At 36.8% G+C, this 27626-nt stretch overlaps 1 protein-coding gene across 1 annotated transcript in view; it reads right to left on the reverse strand.

Moving 5' to 3' along the window:
- The window catches only part of BMPR1B (bone morphogenetic protein receptor type 1B), a 398414-nt gene that overhangs the window by 257436 nt on the left and 113352 nt on the right, over nt 1–27626 (reverse strand). Inside the window, exon 2 of the mRNA XM_032239562.1 lies at nt 26731–26800. The gene's annotated coding sequence lies outside the window, so the exon portion shown is untranslated. The remainder of the gene's footprint in view (nt 1–26730; nt 26801–27626) is intronic.

Here is a 27626-nt window from a genome sequence, read left to right on the forward strand (position 1 = left end):
GGTTAAGGCCTCAAACCCACTCTGACTTGCGGATACTTACGTACACAAAGCCTGTCAGGATAAATATCTCAGGATCCCCTAGAATCCTTTCAGATTCGTGAATAAGCCAAAGTATAAATAAATAAACATTTCATAAATGTTGCCTACTAAATATACAGTAATCATAAATACTCTAGAGATACCAAATCTTTCAAAGCAGTGCCCTGTATTCATTTACTTTTGATTCAGAATATAGTTTATATTAACTTATTGATCAAGCCTCTCCTTACCATAAGGTCTTATTTTGGCACTTAATCATTTTCTAAAATAGTCACATACTCTAAGAGCCAAAAATTTTCTACAAATGCTTGCTTGTACCTGTATTTTCATTTTTAGAAACAAACAAAAAACAACTCCTGCTAAAGTCTACCTAAAAAATATGCAAAAAAAAAGTTGTACTTACAAATGGGATTTTTTCCCAAAATGTTTACATTTTCATTTAGGATTATAAAACCAATTCATAGGCATTTTAAATTTATACATATGCTCCAGGGAGCTCTACTGTTTTTACACTGTTTTAAGCCTGAGAAGTTCCCAGCATCAACATATAATCAAAGAAAATGAAATAATTGGTGGAAAAAAAGGATCAATTAGAGCCCATTTTCAACTTTCAGATTTAAATTCAGCAAACTCAGGGTATCAAAACATTAATCACATAAAGTCAACTCTCAAATGTTAATAAAAATATTCATTCTCAAATTTTTCTTTTTCTGTACTAAAACAGATACTTTGATCACCAAGCCTAGATTTAACTGTCAAAAACAGAATGCTCATGGGCTATGTATATACATGCACAGACATATATATCACTAATTTGAGAAGTTACATCAACTTCAACAAAGCAACAAGAGGATAAACATTTTTTTCAAACTCCTAAAGAAAGATATTATTCATTTTTACCCTTTGAGTTAGTATTAGCAAAGATATATTTTTTACAAATCCCCAAAGAGCTTTTAACTAAGACTACGTCATTGAATGAAAAATAAATCTGTAGAAGTAAAAAGTTTTACTACTATCCTTGCTAAAAGATTGCTGGTTATACCTAAAAAGTCATACTGATTAGAAAGGTCACAAAAAGCATATTAAATATATATCTATATTTGTGTCGCCTGAAGAAGAATTTAACTCAAATGCTAACAGAAGCTCTCTTAAGACATCCTAAAGATAGCCACAGATTGGTTAGTTTCCTTTCCTTTTATCACGTGTGTGTTTACATCACAGTTTTAGCATTAACTAAAGCATATAGTCTGATAATTTCCATCTATTTTAGAATGCCAACAAGATGATTCTAATAACCAAACAAAAAAGAAACATAAGAGTTTAGGAAAAAAAATCTGTTTTAATTATGTGCTATATAGAACATATTTTTTAAAAAAACAAATGTCACATACTTCATAAACACCAAGATATTTCTTAATTATTTTGAAGTGCCATAAATTCACATTTAACAAATGAATCGCCTCTAAGATACCAAAACCAAAATAATTTTTCTTGATTCAACTCCCTATTAGAACAATTCTTAAAAGAGCCCAAATACATAACTTAACAACAGAGCTGAAGTGCAGCTGGCTGAGAGTTCTTCATGAATTGGTTTTTAGAATACTAGATACGTTTACCTAAAATCTCCACAGTTTTGTTAAAAAAAGACATCAATTTTCTCATAGATTATAAATCAAAGAAAAATTTAAGGCAGCTACATAAACAGTTCACTGACTGCATCTGTTGTATTAGACACAATGATGTCTAATGTAGAACATTTAGCCTATTCACCTCTGTGCTGCCATCTTTGAATAAACATGTCTTAAAGCACCATTAATCCAAGCAATGAGGGACATTTTTCTTTCAAGAACAAACACATTTTCAACTGTGGACTAGCCATACAACTGTAAAATCAAGCAGAAAAGAGAATTTTGTGATAGTTGTTTACATTAAAAGTTGAACATGGTACAAGTCTCTCCAAAGTGAAGATGCATTAAATACTGTTTTCTTCTCTACCGTTATTCTTCTGTATCATGGTACTTGCAGAATAACTTCTCTGCCTAATACTCAGAGAACCTAAAGGAGAAAATTAATAGTTTCATCATGAATTTAAAACAACTTTAAAAATCAAATAATGATCAAAGGAGCTTACATTATTTATACAGTCCTTTAAAGAAGAATGTTAAGATGTGAAGTTTAAAAAAAAAAAAAACAAAAAAAGAAAAAAAAAAACAAAAACCTAGCATACAGAGCTGCTTCTCTCAGTATTCAGTGCCCAAGATAACGAAGCCTAAAGAAATAAGACAATTTTACTTTCCTCAAATCATTCCAAACTAACAAAAAGTCAAATCAACAATTCCCTTTTAGAAAAATGATCAAAAGATATGTCAGGGAAAATAAATGCCTAGTTTTACAAATATCTTTTAAACTGTTCTATTGGGAACAATATGTAAAATAGAGGATTCTCAAAAGGAAATCCTTAAAAAGTCAATCATTTAAAATAAAATAAGGAAAAAATGTGGACCAAGATCAGGTATCACAACATTGCCCTGAGACTATATGGAAACCCCCATGTAAATGGTAATTAGGGATTTCTCGCTTTCTCTCTCTCTCTCTCTCACTTCTCTTCATAAAGGCCATAATGGCTATGTTTGTTGAAGGAAAAAAGGTGGGAAAAGGAGGTATAAATGCTTACTGTTTAAGAAAAGCTGTTCTGTGCCAATATATTGAAGAAACTGTTCAAGAACAGTTGATCTATGAAAATGTAACCCTGAAATGTTGCCAAGGTCACAGAGACCCAGGGTGATCTCCAACACACAATGAGTACCATTTGTGTATTTGTAAAGAGCACTTGGGTTGTGGGTTATTTTTGCATTATGCATCTCACTGGAAAAAAGCAGGGAAAAGAAAATGCAGACTGGTTGTGCTTTTACAGTATTTCATTTCACTATCCTTCTTACAGGGTTACTAAAATATTAGCAGTGCCCTGCTTATGAGATATATGTGATCCCTTTCAAGGTGGGAGTTAGCAACAATGTTTTTAAGTGAAATACGAGAACAACATTACAATTTCCAAATTCAATTTCAATAACTACATTAATGTGACAAGGTTTTCAAGAACTGCCAAGGACAACAAAACTGAACTGTTTACCTTGAGAGGCACATTTCACTGTGGGACTCACATTGTGTATCTCAGCCCACTTTATGTTGTTATCCATTTCAAACACGGCCACACTGCAGTAGGTTCTCTCCACCATTTCCACCTTCTTTTTACTTAATGCCATCCATTTACGTTTTGCCTCCTACCGTTGGTTCGCAGAAAACCATTTAATAGGAATGGAAAGGCACCAAGAAATTTTGCCTGAAGTCATGTGAGACTATGCTATAGAATGCACAAACCCAGTTCTTGAGTGTTGAATAAGGAACATATTTCTTTTTCACTGATTAGAGAAAGCCACTTTCAATTTCTGTTTATATGAGAAAAACGGAGCTGGTCTTTATTAGCATGGTACTGAAATGTGTGTCCCTAATATGTGAAATTTTAAAAAGAAGAAAAGTCCTATTTTTTCTAAGAACATATGCATATATTTCTTCCTAGAAAGCCTACGCACAGCATGATGAAGATTCCACGTTACACAAATTTCCTATTCTAATTAAAAGGCATTGAAGTGAAGCCTCATTAAGCAAGACAGAAATGGTCCATTACTATAGACAGAGAAGGCCTTTCCTCGGATGGACTACAAACACTAAGTGCAAAGTCCAGAGCCAAAGGAGAATGTTGTTTGCAAGTTTTTCTCTTCCAGAAGGTGAAAATATTATTTCAGATGTTATGACTCATTATTTTTCGTTTAATTTTTTCTTGTTTTATATTCATTTATATTATAAAGGAAGATTTTTATTTTAAGCACATGTCACATTATATTTTCCTTTTGCTAATACAAATTAGTGACATTATACGAAAAAAACTAAAATTGTTCTTATAATCCTTAACAATTTAAATTTACTGGACTCCATAGTGCTAGATTTTTGCTCCTGTAATCTTCAAGAAAACCATGCAGGACTGATATCCCATTTTAAAGATGAAGAAACTGAAGTTCAGAATGTAAAATTACTCAAACCGAACTTCAAAGTTCATCATCCCACATTTCCTCAGGAAATAGTACATTCATATGCCATTGACAAAATGCATTAAAATATACAAAACTTGAGTTGGCAGATTACCTAATAAGTTTTAAAAGATTTTCAACAAACTCCCTCTAGAAATTCACCTATTCTAAAGCTGACGTTAAATAAAATTTGACAAAATGATCTGAGATATTTCTCCCTTTCTCCCTAAACAAATTCTTGAGGGTCTTTAAAGGTCCAGTTCAAGTATTACATCTTGTGTGAAGTCTCCTTACTCTCCATACCCATAGAACTACTTCTTTACTGCGTTGTAAAATTTATTTAGTGATTAAACATGACTAAAGGGCATTCTTTTATTTTTTGGGCCTCAGCTAACAGTACAGTACGTCGTGCTTGTTCAATAAATCCTTGTGTTCAATAAATTCTTGTTAAACGTATACATGAACAAATAACAGCTCAACTATGAGATCAGATAAAATCTCATCTCATATAATTATGACGACAAGTTAAACCTTGTATCAAAGCTCCTCTAACTTTAACATGTATGTGAATCATGTGGAGATCTTATTAAAAGGTAGATTCAGATTCAGTGGGTCTGGGGTGAAATGTGCATTTCCAGTAAGCTTGCAGGTGGTGGCACTGCTGCTGGTTCCCAGACGAACCACTCTGTGCGTAGCAAGAATGTAATCTACTGGGACTACACATACCAGACTTCGTGAATTGTTTAGAAAGCCATATGTTCCTCTGGGATGTTAACCTCCATTTAGACCTGGCACTAAACCTCGAGTTATTAAACTTAATAACTAAGAGCAATTACAAGTTTATGTGAATTTCCCTAAATGAGACTAAGTTTTTTTTTTAAAAAAAGGACTCTTTTTTTTTTTTTTTTTTTTTTTTTGAGACGGAGTTTCGCTCTTGTTACCCAGGCTGGAGTGTAATGGCGCGATCTCAGCTCACTGCAACCTCCGCCTCCTGGGTTCAGGCAATTCTCCTGCCTCAGCCTCCTGAGTAGCTGGGATTACAAGCACGCGCCACCATGCCCAGCTAATTTTTTTTTTGTATTTTTAGTAGAGACGGGGTTTCACCATGTTGACCAGGATGGTCTCGATCTCTTGATCTCGTGATCCACCCACCTCGGCCTCCCAAAGTGCTGGGATTACAGGCGTGAGCCACCGTGCCCGGCCTAAAAAAGGACCATTCTTAATGAAGCTTGTGTGTACAGCCCCAACTCATAGGACAGTGCTCTATATGTCGGAGGGACTCAGTATTAAAGTAAATAAAAAACTAAGTACTTGAGAGTAAAAGCTATCACTGATTTGTCTCTTTGTCACAGGGCTTGGCATGGTGCCTCAAACACAAGAGATCCTCAATATATAAATGCTGAATGAATGAACAGGTACACCATTCTTTCTCTGTAAAGCATCAAGTTTTTATTATCCTTATCAATGACCATTTGTAGCACTTGATCAAAATTGTAACTGATCTGGTAAGGCCTAGCTATTAATGAATCTACAATGTTCTAGGGGTCATACAATCCCTATGCTATTCCATTTTTGAATGGTACCTTTTGTTTTGTTTCTCCTAATTCTATATACATTGTCATTCCAACATTTCCTTTTTGCTGTGCCAGGATTAAAATGTGTGGCCACTACTGTTTTAAGCTCAGGATCGCTACCACTTCCAAAACCACTAATACCATAAAGATCACTGTTAACCATATGATGAAAGCCACTATAATACTTCTTAAGTTTTTAAAGTATCATTTACCTTTTAAACATCAAAGTCTTAGCTTTACATGTACAAAAATTACTCAGAGATATGAATGAACCCTTACATTTATTTCACATATATACCTGTTACTAGGCTTTTTTAAAAATCAGAATCCAAGAGTACTTATCTGGAGAATATTGCTTCTCATAATATTCAAAAGAGGATGTAACTGTTTCATAGAACCACGTTTTATTGCTTTATCTCTGCACATTTCAGTGATAAGATGCATGTGGTATGTATAGTAGGAAAGTGTTAAGTGTTTAAGTTACCAAACAAGTTAATGTTTAATGTACCACACAAATATTAAGTACTTACTACGTACAACGCACATATTAGGATACTGTGAGAAACATAAAGATAATATCTCAATAAAGTTATGAGAAGATATAGACAACAAAATTGCAACAAAACAATAGAAAAGGTTTAAAGAACTGTTCTTCAATTATTACTTCTAAACTAAATTTTAAAATAAATTAAGTTTTAGGGGCACACACTGAACTCAAAAAAATGCAATGTTGGTCTTTTCCTTTAACCACTTCTGCTACGGACTAAATTGTGTCCTCCCCAATTCGTATGCCAAAGCCCTAACCCCCCAGTGTGATGGTACTTGGAAATGGCGCCTTTGGGAGTTAACTAGGTTTACATGAGGTCATGAGGATGGGGCCTTCAGGATGGGATTAGTGCCCTTATAAGTAGAGACACCAGAGAGCATGCACTGTCTCTCTTTACCATGTAAGGGTGCAGCACGAGGGTGGCAGTCTGCAAGCTAGAAAGACAGCCCACACCAGAATCCAATCATGTTGGCATTCTGATTTTAAATTTTCAGCTTCCAAAACTGTGAAAAAATAAATTTCTGTTGTTTAGCCACAACTCTAAAGTACTTTGTTACAGCAGCCCAAAAAGACTAATACACCTGCTCTGATTCACTTTTATACTTTTACATTAGAATTATTCTAGGTCATAATTACACTCATGTAATTTACTGCCACAAAATGTATTTTTATAATATAGTAAGAGGTTTAGAACTGGAGTTAGTAAATAAACATCAACTCTTCAATTGCCAATTGTTCATAAAAGTGGGAAGAAGGAAAGAGAGAGAGAATTCTACATTTAACAAGTAACTCAGAAATAAGCTTTGGGGGAGAGGGGGTTACCTCATTAGCAATAAGTGCAGACATTCCCCCACACAAAACCTCTTTCAGCAGCATCAGAAAGAGAATGCTTTTTGCATGTGTCACTTCTCAGGTCCAAGCCTCTAGCAGGCTTCTTGTTATATGCAATTAGCCCCATGCCAAGATTTAGTACATTTCATAATAAATCCCTTGACCACATTAACTGTAGGCTTGGCAAAGTTGGAAAGGCTCTATTCACGAAGACAGAAAACCAGCCACGGGACTTACCCCACAGCAAAACGCACTTGCTAGATGCCAACACACTACAAATTTCAACAGCCTGCCATGCCCTCCCTACATTCCTCTCCCACAATTTGGTGTACAGGAGGGGTCAGAAAAATACAACCTGCCATGTGACTATGATTAAAGGGTATATAAGGGCAAAAAAAAAAGCTACAGACAAATTTGGTTTGTTTACTTCTTCCTCCTCCTCCTAAATCTTGTTACTAGCTTGTTCCTTTGACCTGACTCCCCAAACCACCCACCCAAAAACCTAGAGTCACTTCACAGATGAGATCCAGAGTTTACCCTCATTTAAACAGTAACCATCTGTTGCCTGCAGGAAGACTGTGGCTCCTTCTCAGGTTTCCCGTTTTGGAACATGAAGGCTGTGGTACATTATGGCTATTCTGCATGGGAAAGTTCTCTGCAGGACAGCAGGAGCAATGAACAAAGGAAGGAGGCACCGGACTAATGAGCTCTTCTGCTCATATCAGAACAAAGCACAACACCTTTTGTTTATTGATTGATTTTTGATAAACACGTTTTGTGAAGGAATTAAAACTACAGCAGTACAGAGGGAATATGCATGAGCTCTGGAGTTATAAAAACCTCAATTTCAATCTTGTTTTCACTTTGCTAATTAGAGCATCCATTTCTTTATCTGAAAAATAGAGATGCTACAGAGTTGACGCAGGGCCTAGAAATGTTTGGCTCGGAAAACTGCCTATTATATACAGGATTAATTCTAGATATTTTATATTACAATATTATCACTGGAAAAAAAATTTTAATCTCAGGCAAATTATGGTAAAAATGTAGGAAGACAAAAAAAAAAAGTATCACTACTGAAACTCCATTAAGTTTCCTTTTGGATAACACATTTGAAATATCACCATTGTAAAATTTACAATAAAAATTAATTAAGAGGCCTCTCTTGGATCCCCTGCAAGAGGCTCCTGGTACTGACATCCTAGTCCTCTTTATTATAAATTTCTGCCTGGTTCTTTGAGGCTCCAACATATATTTAAAATAAGAAAAATAAGACTCTTAAAACCTGTATTTCATTTAGAAAAACTATTGAAATTTAGTATTATGTACTACAAATTTTTAAATGTTTTAATACTGGTGTCTTGTTTTTCTGGTATAAGAAACAATAGTTTCCTTAGAATTATGATTTCCTTGGAGATACATCACTAGGATAAATCATGATATATTAGAAATATATCATTAATAGCATTTCTAACAATAAAATCTGATAAAACAGTCTCCTAATAATCGTAAAACAAAATATTTGAAATTGGGACTAGTCTAGAAAAGTCAGGTTATTGGATCACTTAGTTTATGGGTGCAAGCAAAAATTTACAGTCAGCCTTCCTCTGCCTCACAACCAGCTTCATGACTTACCAGCTTTGGACCAAGGTGCTATTTAATCTCTGCTTTAGTTTCCTTATCTATAAAATGATCAATATCAGCACCTACCTCTTATAATTGTGAAAAAATTAAATAATGTTTGAAAGGTGTTTAAAACTGTGCCTGGTGCATAGCAAGTGCTTTGAATTATTATCATTGTTATTATTCATGCTATTACGAAAAATCATATGGTCCTTTAACATCTGCTTACTTCTACTGCCTACACAACAAAGATCTTCTACTATTTTCCTTTCCTCTCTTCTCTGATTTTTTTAATTGGCATTATCTCATCTCTACTTTTGTTTTAGTCTTATATGCATATTTATTTATTTTAAAATACCATCAGTCCTTTTACTGATGTTTTTCTAGTAATGATTTGTATGGATACAGCTCATGTTCTAACAGATTCCTCAGGAAGTGCTGATAGAAAATTCCCTTAACTCTTATATGTTGAAAACTCCTTTTCTAAAGCTATGATAATTGAAAAATAGTTTGGATATAAAATTCTTGGTTGCCACTTTCTTTCACTGAGTATAATAAAAAATAATAACAACAACAAAACTGTTTGTTTCCTTGCATTGAATACTGGTTTTGTGTATCTAATGCCAGTCTAATTATTTTGCCATTGTAGATGACATGTTCTTTTTGCCTGTTAGCCTTTAGAATTTTATAATCATTGTTGAAACAGGCTAAATCTCCAAGTTTATGGCTTGGAGTTAATATGCCCATGTAAGCTCTCTCAATGTGTAGAGATTCTGAGTTTTTTTTCTATTTTTGAAAAATTTTCTTGGATTTTAGTTTTAAATATTGGTTTTGTGAATTACTATTTTTCTTCTTCAGAGAGTCAAGTAATATTAAGTATTATTTCTCCATTGCCTGTCTTCCATTTCCACACTTTCTCTATGACCCATTTTGCTTCTTTGTGTCATTTGTATTTTCTTGGTCTTTTTCCTGTTTTTCTTAGATGCCTCTTATTAATTTTCATTTGAATCTATTCTCCCTTGGGTACTCTGAAATTTATCTTCATTTGTGAGATGATTTTTTCATTTTAATGTATTTATTTACCAAGTTCAATATACTATTTTTTCATCTCTCCCTGCTCCTTTTTCTATTTGTTTTTAATTTTTAAATTTCTGATTAAAAGTAGTTTTCTTACACCTAAATGTTTGAGTATATTTAATTGTTTAGATTGCAGACACAGTTTTCTACTGCTTCCTGCTTTTTGTGGGAGGGGGGTTAAGGTGGTATTTCCCTCTGCTGATTTGTATGCAAATTCACAACCTGACCTTCTTCAATAGATTTGTATGAATTTTTATTTTCCTTTTGTTTATTTTGTGATGTGAGGATATTTTACAAAATTTCTAGTTTAAAGGCACCTTTTTCTGTCAATCTGGCAAATTCCAGGGTCAGCAAGATTTATTCTTTTATATGTGTATTTGTTTCAGTAGTGGGGGAGAAGGGTTACAAGTCCTCCAAGTTTGTGTTCGCCTTTGTTTTACGGCACCCTAATTTAACCCTTTTCCTTCTTTTCTCCTTTCCCATACATTGCCAAAGAACCACTCTTTGTTCCTTTTTACCTTCTCTCCCTCCCTGAAAAGCAATGCAATTGGAGGACTGTCCCCTAAAATTGTTAATTTGACCCTTTAAATAGCTCATACTTTGATATCTTTTCCCATAATCTTCATCCCATCTTCCCAGTTTCTTTTTCAGTATTTTCAGATTTAAAGTATATCTGACCTGTGTAGTGGTCTCTCCAAGTCTTCCTTAAGCTCCCTTGCCAGTGTCCCTTTTCTTCCTCCCCAAGTGATTCCCAGTCTGTGCGTGTATACTACAAAGCACTGCAACATGACAGGGAAGGGGCAGGAGTATAGAGGACTGCAGAACTTGCAGTTATTTTGTAGTGATGGCATTCTCTGTCTTCAAGTGATATTGAGTGTGTATTTTTGCATAGAAATGTATTAGTGGTAAATTAATTTCACATCCATACGGGAGATTTGAAGAGGTTACTTTACTACCAACTCTTCACTGTCCAGTTATCTGGAAGGTACATGGTCATTTTTAAAAACATGTTCCATGTCTTTCAAAAGAATGTGTACTCAACAATTATGTAGTATAATATACAACAGAAAGCCATTATATCAAATGCAGTATTTGTACAGCTCAACTTTTCAATATGCTTACAGATTTAGGACCTGCTCAGTCAATCAGTAACAGAGAACATTATGTTCAGATCATCTACTGAAAATTTGTTAAATTCTCTTTGTAATTCAGTTATTTTAGCTTTACAAAAAATTTAAATCAGACTTTAGATATAAATTAGAAATTGTATCTTTCAGAATATTTTAATCTTTTTTTAAATTGCATTTTAGGTTTTGGGGTACATGTGAAGAACATGCAAGATTGTTGCATAGATACACACATGGCAGTGTTATTTGCTGCCTTCCTCCCCATCACCTGTATCTGGTATTTCTCCCCATACTATCTCTCCCCAACTCCCCACCCCCACTGTCCATCCACTAGTTCCCCTGGACAGATCCCAGTGTGTGATGCTCCCCTCCCCTGTGTCCATGTGTTCTCACTGTTCAACATCCAGCTATGAGTGAGAACATGCAGTGTTTGATTTTCTATTCTTGTGTCAGCTTGCTAAGAATGATGGTTTCCACGTTCATCCATGTCCCTGCAAAGGACACGAACTCATCGTTTTTTATGGCTGCGTAGTACTCCATGGTGTATATGTGCCACATTTTCCCTGTCCAGTCTATCATCGATGGGCACTTGGGTTGGGTTCCAGGTCTTTGCTATTGTAAACAGTGCTGCAATGAACATTCATGTGCATATGTCCTTATAGTAGAATGATTTATAATCCTTTGGATATATACCTCGTAATGGGACTGCTGGGTCAAAAGAAATTTCTATTTCTAGGTCCTTGAGGAATCGCCACACTGTCTTCCACAATGGTTGAACTAATTTACACTCCCACCAACAGTGTAAAAACGTTCCTATTTCTCCACATCCTCTCCAGCATCAGTTGTTTCCAGATTTTTAAATGATAGCCATTCTAACTGGTGTGAGATGGTATCTCAGTGTAGTTTTGATTTGCATTTCTCTAATGATCAGTGATGATGAGCATTTTTTCACATGTTTGTTGGCCTCATATATGTCTTCTTTTGTAAAGTGTCTGTTCATATCCTTCGCCCACTTTTGAATGGGGTTGTTTTTTTCTTGTAAATCTGTTTTAGTTCTTTGGAGACTCTGGGTATTAGCCCTTTGTCAGATGGGTAGATTGCAAAAATTTTTTCCCACTCTATTGGTTGCCAGTTCACTCTACTGACTGTTTCTTTTGCTGTACAGAAGCTGTGGAGTTTGATTAGGTCCCATTTGTCTATTTTGGCTTTTGTTGTCAATGATTTTGGTGTTTTGGTCATGAAGTCCTTGCCTATGCCTATGTCCTGAATGGTTTTGCCTAGATTTTCTTCTAGGGTTTTTATGGTATTAAATATTTTAGTCTTTTATCAGATTGCAGTAATCTTTTTTATCTGTAGTAATGTTTTTTCATCTTAAAGTGTTATTTCTCACTATATCCAAGCTTTTGATTATTATTTGACAGATATATTATTTTTACCTGTTATTTTAACTATTTTTAAATTTATAACTTAGGCACAGCACTTACAAACAGCATATACCTGGATTTTTGGCAATGCAGTGTAACAACATTTGTCTTTGAACTAAAAAATGCAGTACCTTTACATTTATTGTAATTAAAGATATATTTGAATTTAATCCTATTATCTTACTTTGTGTCCTTCATTTTTTCCACATTTACTAAGCTTCCTTTTGAAGGGAAAGTTTTGTTCCAAATACATCCTTTCACTGTGAATGCCACATTTCCAGGGTTGTGTTACCAGGACTCAGTCAGATCCAGTATTTTTCTGGATTCATGTATTCTTATTTCTTGCTTCTGAAGATTTAGCTTAGTATCTCTCCAGGTCAGCAATATATTTTACAATTATATCAAATACTTAGATTGAGCTATTTATATATATTTTTAAATTCTAAATGATTTTTTTCAAAATATTTATTCTGCCATTAATGCCAGCAATGGAATTCATGTTCTTTTTCTATATAAACTTAACATTTCCTTCAAAAACTACAAAGCAATCAGGCATTTTTGGCAAAATGTCTTTTCTTCCCTGAAGTCTGAAAACTGAAGTGTCTTCTGTGGTGAAATATGTTGGCACCAATGGCTGCAGTTAAAAAAAAAAACAAGGATATTTGGTATTCTCTTACTATGGTTTTTAAAACAAATCAGAAGAGGAAAATGTGCAAACTCTACCATTCTATGCAAATTCTTAGAAACAGGCAGATACAGTTGTCAAATCTTTCTAAACCCCAATAATAATCATGTGCTAAATAAAGAAACAACATTTTCAACTTGCTCCTTTTTACTTAGTCCTCTTCTCAGTGACTAGATGGAAAAGGCACTAATATCTGTTTATCTGTTTACTACTGCTGCAAAAGTAAGCTACCCTAAAACTCAGTGGCTCCAAACATTAATTTCTCATGAGTCTATGGGTCAAGATGGGAGGACCTTCAGGTCTCAGCTGTGTTCCCTCAAGCATGTGTAGTCAGGTACAGGTTGGTTAGGTGGCTCTGCTGATTTTGGCTGTTCTGTCTTATGTATTTTTGGCCAGCTGGCTGATGGCTGGTCTGAGAGAGCCAGACTCAAGTGGAAGGACTTGGTTCTGCTCCACTTAGCTGCTCCCCTTCCACCAGGTGAACCTGCTCCTGTGCTCACAGCAGTGGCAGACTTTTAAGAGGAACAGAAGCAAGCAAGAGCTCTTAAGACCCAGGCTGGGAATTGGCACACCTCTACTTTAGCTGTATTCTATTGGCTAAAGCAAATCACAAAGCCAGCCCACATTCAAGAGCTGGGAAAAAAGACTTCTTAATAGGAACAACTACAAAGTCTTATTGCAAAAAGTGTTAGACACATGCGGAAGGGAAGTTTGGGGTCATTGTTGCATTTAGTCAACCATAATCTGTAATAATGAAATGTATGTTTACAGCTGATATTTTATAAGATGTCATCTTATTCATGTCTGGAAATTTTATTAACACCTAAATAAGGTTATGAGAAACTCTAAAACCTCCCTAGGGTGGTCGTAACTCTTATCCAATTTGAAGGTATAGCTCCTCCATTTAACTGACTTGAGGTCAGGTGTTTTCTGTTCTGTTTTGTTTTTTGCTTTTTTTTTTTTTTTTTTTTTTTTTTGAGATGGAGTCTTGCTCTGTCTTCCAGGCTGGAGTGCAATGGCACGATCTTGGCTCACTACAACCTCCGCCTCCTGAGTTCAAGTGATTCTCTTGCCTCAGCCTCCCGAGTAGCTGGGATTACAGGCACCTGCCACCATGCCTGGATAATTTTTTTTATTTTAAGTAAAGATAGGGTTTCACCATGCTAGCCAGGCTGGTCTTGAACTCCTGACCTCAAGTGATCTACCTTCCTCAGCCTCCTAAAGTGTTAGGATTATAGGCATGAGCCACCACACCTGGGTGAGGTAAGTTTTTATATGAAACTGGAACAGTAGGCAACTAATTAAGACTTTAACCTCAAGGGCACTGAAAATCTATTAAAGGCTTTCAATTGAGGAAGTTAGAGCAACATTTCTTTCGAGACCTTGGAAGGTCCACCCTGACTTCAAGGGAGACATTAGATTGGCTGAAGCAAATTGGAGACAAAAATATTACATATACTATCAAATCTCCCCTGCTTTAGTCATTGACAAGGTAAGACGAAACAATGTATGCTGAGTGCTTAGTGCAGAAGGCAGCTGTACCAAACAACACCGGAGGTGAAAGGCAAAATCACAATTTTCAGCTAAATATTATGTTTTCTCTACTCCTGTTCCCCAGTCCCAAGCTAAACTTTGATGGGGAGAATAAGGTTCGTTTTCAAGATAAGGCAAAGCTACACTTGTTCCCATATGAAAACATAAAATATATTTAGCGAAGGAATTGTTATCGCATCCTAGAACAGAAAAAAAAAAACACACAAGACTACCATGTTCCCTCTGCATGCTATGAAGAAAATATTCCTCTAAAGAAGGGAAGATAATTTTTTTAATTTAAAAAAATCCATGGAAAGATGTCATCCTCCCCAATCCTTAAATGGAAAAAAAAAAAGAGTGAGGGGAACAGTGGCATAGGAACCTTTTTCATGCCAGTATTTCCAAACAGAGTCCTAGACAGCTTTTCACACATTCTTGAGTTTGAAATCCAGAATCACAATCTTCTAGAGATGAAAGCTGGTATCTTCCAAAGCCTCACTAATTCAGTCAGGTGCATAGCCAGGGCTGACACACTGTCTTACCCTAAGTCTTTCCTTTCACTTATAAACCACTACAGGATATCTCAGCCTGCTTTACAAAGATTATTTTTAGAGATAAAGGCAGCTTATCCATCAGTTGAAGTGAAACCAATAGCCTTATTTTATGGCCGAAGAAATAAAGTCCTAGAAATTTGTAAATATTAGGCCAGGCACTCACTCCTGTAATCCCAACACTTTGGGAGACCAAGGCAGGTGGATCACCTGAGGTCAGGAGCTGGAGATCAGCCTGGTCAATATGGTGAAACCCTGCCTCTACTAAAAATACAAAAATTAGCTCGCATGGTGGCATGCCTGTAATCCCAGCTACTTGGAGGCTGAGGGATAAGAGAGAATTGCTTAAGCCTGGGAAGCGGAAGTTGCAGTGGGCCGAGATCACACCACTGAACTCCAGCCTGGGCAATACAGCAAAACTCTGTCTCAAAAAAAAAAAAAAAATCATTTTAATAGTCAGGAGCAATAGCTCATGCCTGTGATCCCAGCAGTTTGGGAGGCCAAGACAGGAGGACTGCTTGAGCACAGAAGTTTGAAACCAGCCTGGGCAACATTGTGCAATCCCATCTCTACAGAAAAACAGAACAAAATTACCCAGAAGTAGTGGTGTGCGCTTGCAGTCCCAGCTACTCGGGAGGCTGAGCTGGGAGGATTGCTACCCAGGAGGTCGAGGCTGCAGTGAGCTATGATTGCACCTCTGTACTCTAGCCTAGGTGTCAAAAGGAGACCTTGTTGCAAAATAAGTAAAATACAAAATAAACATATATCATTTTAATACTTTGTTTTTAAAGCATATTTGCTGTTCTGCCTTGAATTTTATAGAGATGAGTTAGAAGTACACTACTCTGAAATTCTGCCAATTCTTGAATGAGAACCAATCAAAGATTACATAATGTTTCAACTATAGGGCCATCCTGCTAGGAAAATTCTATTTTTTAGTAAATGAGAAACACACATCTATTTAGCAGCACATACATGTATTTTAAAAAGTCAAAAATTATGAATAAAATTATAATAATTTGTATTATTTTATCATTTTATATAAGATGTTCCATAAAAAAATATTTTGTTATGATAATCACTTAGATACTGGATGAATACCACAAATAACAAGTCCATAGCTAATTAAATTGAAACTTACTCTAGGAATGCCAAACAATCCACATGGTTGGTATAACCACAGTATTTTCAATGTACACAGTTTTTTTAAGTGTCAAACTTCATATTAAAACCTGATTTTTCATTATGTAGTATAGTCATGCCCATATGCACACCAATTTAATGACACTAACATATGAGATATAGTTAGACATATTTTTCTATGTCTAATTCTATAATAATGGGGAAAAAAATTAAAGATCTCCTGGACCAAACAACAGGAAAAGAAAAAACACTGGATACTAGAAAAATAAGAATCAAATGTACTTTTATTTTTATTTATTTTTGAGACAGGGCCTCACTGTGTCACCCCAGCTGGAGTACAGTGGTGCTAATACAGCTCACCATAGCCTCAGCTTCTGAGCTCAAAAGATCCTCCTGCCTCAGCCTCCTAGAGCAGCTGGGACAACAGGTGCACCCCAGAACACCTGGCTAATTTTTTAAATTTTTTTTATAGAGAGAAGTCTAACCATGTTGCCCAGGCTGGTTTCAAATTTGTGGGCTCTAGCAATCTTCTAGCCTTGACCTCCCAAAGAATCAAATTTAAACATGCAAATAAATCCAAATGTTTTCCTTTATGCTTTCCATTAATACCTTAAACATCTTAAGAGTCTCTTATTCTGTTCTATTCTACCAGAAGCATGAGGCACTGCAAAAAAGCGTAAGATTTGCAATCATATGACCAGTTCAAATGCCAGCTCTACCATTTACTTGTGGGATTATCTTACATAGGTTACTTAATCTCACCTTGCCTTAGTTTCCTCATTTACAATCACTACCTGAGATTGTTAAGAAGAGTGAATGACAGAATAGATCCAGAAAAATACCACGTAATCCATCTATTTTTGCTATTTAAATTGTCATTTTTGGTTTTCTAAATCTGGAAACAAGAAAAAATTACAAGGAAAAATCTGTTAAACCTGAATATACAATGTGAAACTGCTATACTTCAATAAATTCATTAAAACAGAAGGTAAATGGTAGAAATATTTTATATAAATGACAAAGAGTTAATCATCTTAATTACATAAGGAGTTCATAGAAATCAATAATAAACTAAAACTATAATAGATAAATTGGCAAACACATGAACTGGGAACTCACAGAAGATGAAATACAAATGTCTAATAAGCATATCAGAAGTTATTTTAAAAAAAAACAAAAAAACAAAAAAACAGAACCTGTTAAATGAAATTTATGAGAGGCCACTGGTTTGGACTGAGCTTCTGTACTGGGCCCAATATACCAGACAAGCCCAAAATGGAGTCACTCAGAATGCAGTCATTATGTGACTGGGAGCCACATAATCCAACTAAAGTTTGAAACGGGCCTGTTTTCAGAAAACTATTAGAAGATGCACAGCAGCCAACTGGGAGGAGCCTAGTTTACCTGGATCCAGTGTAACAGGCAAGTACTCTCTGTTTTAATTCTGTAGGGAAAGTTACTTTAAAATGATCAATCCACTTTTCATTTTCTGTTTCTGCTTTCATCAGCCCTTTCCTGCGGATAAACCTAACCTCCTCTGCTCAGCTCCTGGGAGCATCTTTTCTAAATGTTTAGATGAGAAGCTACTGATTCTTGAATTACTAATAAAAACCTAGTATCTTTAAACTAAATTTGTTGCAATTTTGGCTTTTAACAAACCTTAGAAGGAACAAAGAATGGCATATTAAAACAATGGAAACCAGTCCCCTCTACGATCCTGAAATATATATTAGTCATACAGCATTCCTGAAAGCGATTTTGCAATGTGCTTATAGAGCCTTTAAAAATGTTCTCATCCCTTGATCTAAGTATTCCACTGTCAGGAATATACCCTAGAAATAAAACCTGAACATTGTGCAAGATGGTACAGCCATTAAAATTGTTTTTTAGAAGACCATTCAACAGTATAGGCAATATAATTCCAATTTAAATGCTTACATACACACACATGCACATGTGTGCACGCACACACACAGAAAATATAAAAGTGCTGATATTGAGGTGGTGTAATTACTTTTACTTTTTGCTACCACATCTGTCTAATAAGCATAGATTTTTCACTAACAAAAATACTGTTTTAGCCGGGCGCAGTGGCTCATGCCTATAATCCCAGCACTTTGGGAGGCCAAGATCGCACCACTGCACTCCAGCCTGCGTGACACTCTGTCTCAAAAAAAAGGAATAAAGGGATTCAGGGGAAGATGGCTGAAAGGAAGCTTCTCCAGAGTGCAGCTACCACCAAGTGAGACTGAACCAGAGCGATATCCCCATCTCCGAGCAAGGTACCAGTTTTGTTTTAAAGGGACTGGTTGAACCGCAGGATTAACCCCCAAAAAAGGCAATGAAAGCAGCCCAAAGCCGCCCAGCTGAGGCAAAGTAGGGCACTGCCCCCCCTGGAAAGTCTATGAGGCACGGAGCAACGGGGGGCATCACCTCTTTGGTTCTCTGAATCAGATACAGCAATTCACTCCAAGACTTCGGCAGCACACAGACTAGGAAAACGCCACCTTGCTGAGAACCACCCGGAGTCACAGACCCCGGCGACAGCCCAGGCTGGCAGCCCCGGGCCAGACTGGTGCCTTGTTAGCGCAGACCAGGGCAGAGATTTGGGCTGATACCGAGAAAGCTTGTGAAAACGAACTGCCCGTCCCACAGAAGGGAAAGTTGAATGCGGGGAGGGGGATACTACCAGACAGGCCCCACATCCACAAAATCCAGCAACTGGAGTCCCTCTCCCGGCAGAGTTTCGCAGTTAATGCATCCTCCACCCGGGAACAGCAGGCTCGGCAGAGCCAAAGAGCCCGCCATTGGGAAGGCGGGGCTCACCCCAGCGGTACCGAAACCAGGCGAAGAATAAACAGCAGCCTAGCTGAGACCGAGGCAGCCCAGCTGAGACCGAGGCAGCCCAGCAGCGCCTCCACAGGCAGACGACGACAGACTGTCTCAAGTGGCACACTGACACCTGCCTTTAAAAAAAAAAAAAGCCTCATACAGGAGAAAGAACCCCAACTTTAACAGAAAGGACGTACACTCAGAGAAGATGGGAAGAAACCAGCACAAAAAGGACGAAAACATCAAAGTCCAGAATGCCTCTCCTCCCCAAAGAGATCACGACTCACCAGCGTGGCAACGGAGCAGGTCACAAAACGATTTTCACGAACTGACAGAAGCAGGCTTCAGAAGATGGATAATAGCAAACTTTTCTGAGCTAAAAGAACATATTTTAACGCAATGCAAAGAAACTAAGAGCACTGAAAAAAGATTAGATGAAATGCTAACTAGAATAACCAGCCTAGAGAAGAACATAAATGACTTGATGGAGTTGAAAAATACAGCACAATAACTTGGTGAAGCATACACAAGTTTCAATAGCTGTATCGATCAGGGAGAAGAAAAGATATGAGAGATAGAGATCAACTCAACAAAATAAAAAGACAAGGCAAGAAAAGAGAAAGAAGAGTGAAGAGAAATGAACAAAGCCTCCAAGAAATATGGGATTATGTGAAAAGACCTAATCTACACTTGATTGGTGTACCTGAAGAGGACTGGGAAAATGAATCCAAGCCGGAAAACACTTTTCAAAATATTATCCAGAGAATGTCCCCAACCTAGCCAAGCAGGCCAACATTCAAATACAGGAAATACAAAGAACACCACAGAGACCTCCTCGAGAAGAGCAACCCCAAGGCACATAATCATCAGATTCACCAGGGCTGAAATGAAGGAAAAAATACTAAGTGCAGCCAGAGAGAAAGTTCGGGTCACCCACAAAGGAAAGCCCATCGGACTCATAGCAGATCTCTCAGCAGAAACCCTACAAGCCAGAGGAGAGTGGGGACCAATATTCAACATCCTTAAAGAAAAGAACTTTCAACCCAGAATCTCATATCTAGCCAAACTAAGCTTTTTAAGTGAAGGAGAAATGAAATCCTTTACAGACAAGCAATTACTGAGAGATTTCATCGCCACCAGACCTGCCCTACAAGAGCTCCTGAAGGAAGCACTAAACACAGAAAAAAACATGAAGTACCAGCCACTGCAAGAATGAACCAACTGGTAAAGACCAACAACGCAATGAGGAAACTGTGTTGACCAACAGGCAAAACAACCAGCAACAAAATGGCCAGATCAGATTCACACAAAACAATATTAACCTTAAATGAAAATGGCCTAAATGCCAAAATCAAAAGACAAAGACCGGCAAACTGGGTAAAAAGTCAAAACCCATCAGTGCTCTGTATTCAGCAGAACCATCTCACATGCAAATACACACACAGACTCAAAATAAAGGGATAGAAGAAGATCTACCAAGCAAATGGAGAGCAAAAACAAAGCAAGGGTTGCAATTTTAGTCTCACATAAAGTTGACTTTAAACCAACAAAGATCAGAAGAGACGAAGAAGGACACTACTATGGTGAAAGGATCAATATAACAAGAAGAACTAGCTATCCCAAATATATACGCACCCATTACAGGAGCACCCAGATACATAAAGCAAGTTCTAAATCACCTACAAAGAAACTTCGACTCCTGCACAATAATAGTGGGAGACTTTAACACTCCACTTTCAACATTAGACAGATCAACGGGACAGAAAATCAACAAGGATATACAGGACTTGAACAAAAACTGGAACGAGCAGACCTAATAGACATCTACAGAACTCTCCACCCCACAGCCACAGAACACACATTCTTCTCAGAACTACATCCCGCTTACTCTAACATTGACCACATAATTGGAAGTAAATCACTCCTCAGCAAATGCAAAAAAGCAGAAATCTTAACAATCTCTCAGACAACAGTGCAATCAAATTAGATCTCAGGATTAAGAAACTAACTCAAAACCGCACAACTTCATGGAAACTGAATAACTGGCTCCTGAATGTTGACTGTATAAACAATGAAATGAAGGCAGAAATAAAGATATTCTTTGAAAAAAATGAGAACAAGGACACAACATACCAGAATATCTGGGACACATTTAAAGCAGTGTCTACAGGGAAATTTATAGCAATAAATGCCCAAATGAGAAACGAGGAAAGATCTAAAATTGACACTCTATTGTCAAAATGGAAAAAGCTAGAGGAGCAAGATCAAAACAACTCAAAAGCTAGCTGAAGAAAAGAAATAACTAAGATCAGAACAGAAATGAAGGAGATAGACACACAAAAAACCCTTCAAAAAATCAATAAATCCAGGAGCTGGTTTTTCAAAAAGATCAACAAAATAGACAGACCACTATCCAGATTATCAAAAAAGAAAAGAGAGAAGAATCAAATGGATGCAATAAAAAATGATAAAGGGGATATCACCACCAATCCCACAGAAATACAAAACTACCATCAGAGATTACTATAAATTAATATATGCACATAAACCAGTAAATCTGGAAGAAATGGATAAATTCATGGACACTTGCACCCTCCCAAGTCTAAACCAGGAAGAAGCTAAAACTTTGAACAGACCAATAACAAGGGCTAAAGTTGAGGCAGCAATTAACAGCCTACCAACCAAAATAAGTCCACGTCCAGACAGGTTCACAGCAAATTCTACCAGACATACAAAGATGAGCTGGTACCAATCATTCTGAAACTATTCCAAACAATACAAAAAGAAGAAATCCTCCCCAACTCATTTTATGACACCAACATCATTCTGACACCAAAATCTGGCAGAGACACAACAAAAAAAGAAAACTTCAGGCCAATCTCCATGATGAACATAGATGCAAAAAATCTTCAATAAAATACTGGCAAACAGATTGCAACAGCATATCAAAAAGCTTATCCATCATGATCAAGTAGGCTTCATCCCGGGGATGCAAGGCTGGTTCAACATACACAAGTCCATAAATGTAATCCACCACATAAACAGAACCAAAGATAAAAACCACATGATTATCTCAATTGATGCAGAGAAGGCCTTTGACAGAATTCAACAGCCTTTATGCTAAAACCTCTCAATAAACTAAGTATTGATGGAACCTATCACAAAATAATAAAAGCTATTTACAACAAACCCACTGCCAATATCATTCTGAATGGGCAAAAACTGGAAGTATTCCCTTTGAAATCTGGAACTAGACAAGGATGCCCTCTGTCTTCACTCTTATTCAATATAGTATTGGAAGTTCTAGCCAGAGCAATCAGGCAGGAAAAAGAAATAAAGGGTATACAATTAGGAAAGGAAGAAGTCAAATTGTCTCTATTTGCAGATGACACGAATGCATATTTAGAAGACCCCATTGTCTCAGCCCAATTCTCCTTAAGATGATAAGCAACTTCAGCAAAGTCTCAGCATACAAAATCAATGTGCAGAAATCACAAGCATTCCTATACACCAATAACAGACTTAAAGAGAGCCAAATCAAGAGTGAATTCCCATTCACAATTGCTACAAGAAGAATAAAATACCTAGGAATACAACTAACAAAGGAAGTAAAGGACCTCTTCAAGGAGAACTACAAACCACTGCTCAAGGAAATAAGAGAGGGCACAAACAGATGTAAAAACATTCCATGCTCATGGTTAGGAAGAATCAGTATCATGAAAATGGCCATACTACGCAAAGTAATTTATATATTTAATGCTATCCCCATCAAACTACCAATGACCTTCTTCACAGAACTGGAAAAAAACACTTTAAACTTCTTATAGAACCCAAAAAGGGCCCTCATAGCCAAGACAATTCTGAGAAAAAAGAACAAAGCAGGCAGCATCATGCTGCCAGACTTCAAGCTATACTACAAGGCAACAATAATCAAAATAGCATGGTAGTGGTATCAAAACAGAGACATAGACCAGTGGAACAGAACAGAGGCCTCTGGAGCAACACAACACATCTACAACCATCTGATCTTTGACAAACCTGACAAAAAGCAACGGGGAAAGGATCCCCTGTTTAATAAATGGTGTTGGGAAAGATGGCTAGCAATGTGCAGAAAGCAGAAACTGGACCCCTTCCTGACACCTTACACTAAAATTAACTCCAGATGGATTAAGGACTTAAACATAAGACATAACATCATAAAAACTCTGGAAGAAAACCTAGGCAGAACCATCCAGGACATAGGCATAGGCAAGGACTTCATGACTAAATCACCAAAAGCAGTGGCAACAAAAACCAGAATAGACAAATCGGATCTAATTAAACTCAAGAGCTTCTGTACAGCAAAAGAAACAATCATTAGAGCAAACTGGCAACTGACAGAATGGGAAGAAAATTTTGCAATCTACCCATCTAATAAAAGGCTAATATCCAGAATCTACAAAGAACTGAAAGATTCACAAGAAAAAAACAAACAAACCCATCCAAAAGTGGGCAAAGGATATTAACAGACACTTTTCAAAAGAAGACATATATAAAGCCAACAAACATATGAAAAAATGTTCATCATCACTGGTCAGTAGAGAAATGTAAATCAAAACCACATTGAGATACCATCTCACACCAGTTAGAATGGCGACATTAAAAAATCTGGAGACAACAGATGCTGGGGAGGATGTGGAGAAGTAGGATCACTTTTACACTGTTGGTGGGAGTGTAAATTAGTTCAATCATTGTGGAAAACAGTGTGGCGATTCCTCAAGAATCTAGAAACAGAAATTCCATTTGACCCAGCAATCCCATTACAGGGTACATACCAAAAGGACTATAAATCGTTCTATTACAAAGACACATGCACATGCATGTTCATCGCGGCACTGTTTACAACAGCAAAGACCTGGAACCAATCCAAATGCCCATCAATGATAGACTAGACAAAGAAAATGTGGCACATATATATCATGGAATACTATGCAGCCATAAAAAATAATGAGTTTGTGTCCTTGGTAGGGACATGGATGAACCTAGAAACCATCATTCTCAGCAAACTGACACAAGAACAGAAAATCAAACACCACATGTTCTCACCCATAGGCAGGGTATTGAACAACAAGAACACTTGGACATGGCCGGGCGCGGTGGCTCACGCCTGTAATCCCAGCACTTTGGGAGGCCGAGGTGGGTGGATCACGAGGTCAAGAGATCGAGACCATCCTGGTCAACATGGTGAAACCCCGTCTCTACTAAAAATACAAAAAATCAGCTGGGCATGGTGGTGCGTGCCTGTAATCCCAGCTACTCAGGAGGCTGAGGCAGGAGAATTGCCTGAACCCAGGAGGCGGAGGTTGCGGTGAGCCGAGATCGCACCATTGCACTCCAGCCTGGGTAACAAGAGCAAAACTCCGTCTCAAAATAAAAAAAAAAAATTAAAAAAAAAAAAGAACACTTGGACACAAAGAGGGGAGCATCACACACTGGGGTCCGTTGGGAGGCTACTAAGGGAGGGAGGGTGGGGGAGGGATATTGTCAAGAGAAATGTCAGGTATGGGTGATGGGGGGATGGTGGCAAAAAACCACCTTGCCAGGAATGTACCTATGCAACGATCTTGCATGATCTACACATGTACCCCAGAATCTATAGTACAATACATTTTTTTAAAAAATACTGTTTTAATTATTCTATTATTAATAAATATACTTCTAGATAATATATAAAATGAATTTCAATATATTTGATAGTTGATAATATTATACCTCTAGACAATATATAGAATGAGTTTCTATATTTGACAGCTGATATCTCTGGAAAAATACATATACATTTAAGTTTCTACTTTTTTTGGCCTCACTTTCTTATAGTTTAAAAACTTAATTGACATGCTGAGCCATTTCCACTGTTCTGATAAATCTTCAGAAAACCAGGCATCATTTTATAATTCATACTGGGGGTAGGGGATGAAGAATCTAGATTAATCTAAATTAATCCTGAAATTCATTTCTAGAGAAATGTGCCTACAGGCACCCGCTTGCTTTCTCTTTGCAGGGCCTAGTGCACAGGCAATGGTTTTCTCTGCTTTCTGATTTGTTTCAGTTCACTGACTAATAAGAAATGGCAACCCTGAGGCCAATCCATTTGACTGGTTCTCTAAACCCATCCCAACTCCTGGTCAAAGGCCCCTTTTCTTTGGGGTTAAATTCTGATCCCACCAATAACTGAAAGGATGACTCAAAAATGAACGAAACCTTTTCCAAACCCCTCACCCTGGTACCATAGAAGGTTCCTGATGCCCTGCCCCATATCCCAGATGCTAACCTTTGGAAAGAGACAGCAACCCAAATCAAGACCTATTATTTCTAGCTTACTCCCCAACCATCTCTCCCCATGAAGAATCTTCTATGATTCTGATTCTCAAATCAAGATGAGATTTTAAGCACAGTGGAATAATATGTGGCCCAATTGAAACTCACTATGCTGAACATTTAGCCTCACAACGCTTAACCAGGGAGAAAAAAATATATTGTATTTTATACCCGCCAAGGGAGTAATACTTACACTTGTGAAAGTATTACAAGTACATTATTTCTGCATTCTTAAACTATGCTACCATCTTTTAATCTGGTTATTTTTAAGAAAGCAATGAAATAGTTTATAAATATACAAAAGTAACTTTCTGAAAACCACTGAGTAGATTTACAAGGATTTAAAGTGTAATAAAATTGTGATAGAGTTCACTGGAATAAAGTCAAACCCATTAAAAAAGTGTTAACATTTATTCATCCTACATTTGTTCATGTGTTAGAAAAGATATATTCAAAATAAAGCACATCTTTCCATCATTATTATGAACCAGTTCAAATTGTTCAAACAGTATTATAGGTTTTCAGTATAGCATTGAAGTAAAGATCAGGAGGTCTCAACGTAATTCCAACTCTACCACTTACTATCTACGTAATCCTGGGCAATTTTCTTCATTTTCCAATGCTTCGGTTTTAACATCTATAAAATGGGAATACTCACAGAACAGTTTTCACAGACTTGTGAAGAACAAATTGAATTCATTTAAAGCATTCATAATGACATCTGAACACTGTAGCACACTATAAAAATAGCTACACAGAGGAGCAAATGATTAGAAAAGTCTCCAAGTTAACATTCACTAATATATGTGGGTCAGAGGTGGGGCCTCCGTGTTCACACCACCTGTTCCACATTTGCCCTCTAAAATCAGTGACACCAACTAGAACTATCAGCATGAAAATTATAATGGATAGATTTGCTTTAAAATGGCATAATTTTGTAATCTAGTTTGTATTAACCTGAAAAATGTTATCATGATGATATCGGCAATGGTTAAAAGATTACCAAGTGTGTAAATGTTTGAGGAACAGACTAAGTGTGTAAGCCAACAGTTCAAATGAAAAGCACAAGTTACTTTCTCATTATAGAACAAATCCACATTCACTTTGTCATGTTGATTTACACCAGTTTCCTTATCTTATGTGTTTTTGCTGATAACTAAAGGAACAATTGTAGATTCCAGTCATCTTATAAAATATATTATCTTTCTGTTAACTTCAGCATACCACAAAGTCAGAATGTCAAACAGCAATAAGGATGCCTACCAAACATCCTAAATTCTTTAATAATTATTATGACCTTACCTTTATCAACAAGGCATGAAATGACCTTCCTTTCCTTTCACATCTAAGGAAGAATAGGCTGAACTCCACCCTGTCAACAAAGAGACAAAAACTGAGTTACTATTTGTGGCTTGAGAAAGGCTTCTTATTATTTACCAGTTCAAAGGCAGAATCATGGTAATACATAATGGAACTGGGGGGGGGGGGGAAGTACAGTTCTTCCTACATTTGCTCATTTGTTATTATTAATAGAAAAGATATACCAAAAATAAAGCACATATTCCCGTGATTATTATGAACCAGTTCAACATATGAAAATAGTATTACAGGTTTTCATTACAGCACTGCACTAAAGATCAGGAGCACCTCAGAGTTCTAACTTTTGGTGTAATTTCTAACGAAGTTCTTAGGGCTGGGCGCAGGGGCTCACGCCTGTAATCCCAGCACTTTGGGAGGCCAAGGTGGGCAGATTACCTGAGCTCACGAGTTTGAGACCAGCCTCAGCAATACGGTGAAACCCCATCTCTACTAAAATACAAAATATTCGCTGGGTGTGGCAGGGTGCTCCTGTAGTCCCAGCTACTCAACAGGCTGAAGCAGGAGAACTGCTTGAACCCAGGAGGTAGAGGTTAGAGTGAGCCGAGATCGCACCACTCCACTCCAGCCTATTTTTACTGTAGCACCTCAAAGTTCTAATGTTTAAGCCCCAGCTTATGAATAAGAGAAAATATAATACTCCATATAATAGAATTACAGACATCATATGAAATTTCTCTAGGATCTTTCCAAAAAGAAGCAAATACTAAGTCTTAGCAGACTTACAGTTTCTGGACATTACTTAGTTCAAGGATTTTTATACTTAAATGATAGCCACAGTTTTTTTTTTTTTTTTTTTTTTTTTTTTTTTTTTTTTTTTT

The sequence above is a fragment of the Sapajus apella genome, unplaced genomic scaffold (genome assembly GCF_009761245.1).
Source record: "Sapajus apella isolate SASKATOON/1434 unplaced genomic scaffold, GSC_monkey_1.0 scaffold45, whole genome shotgun sequence".
NCBI lineage: Eukaryota > Metazoa > Chordata > Mammalia > Primates > Cebidae > Sapajus > Sapajus apella.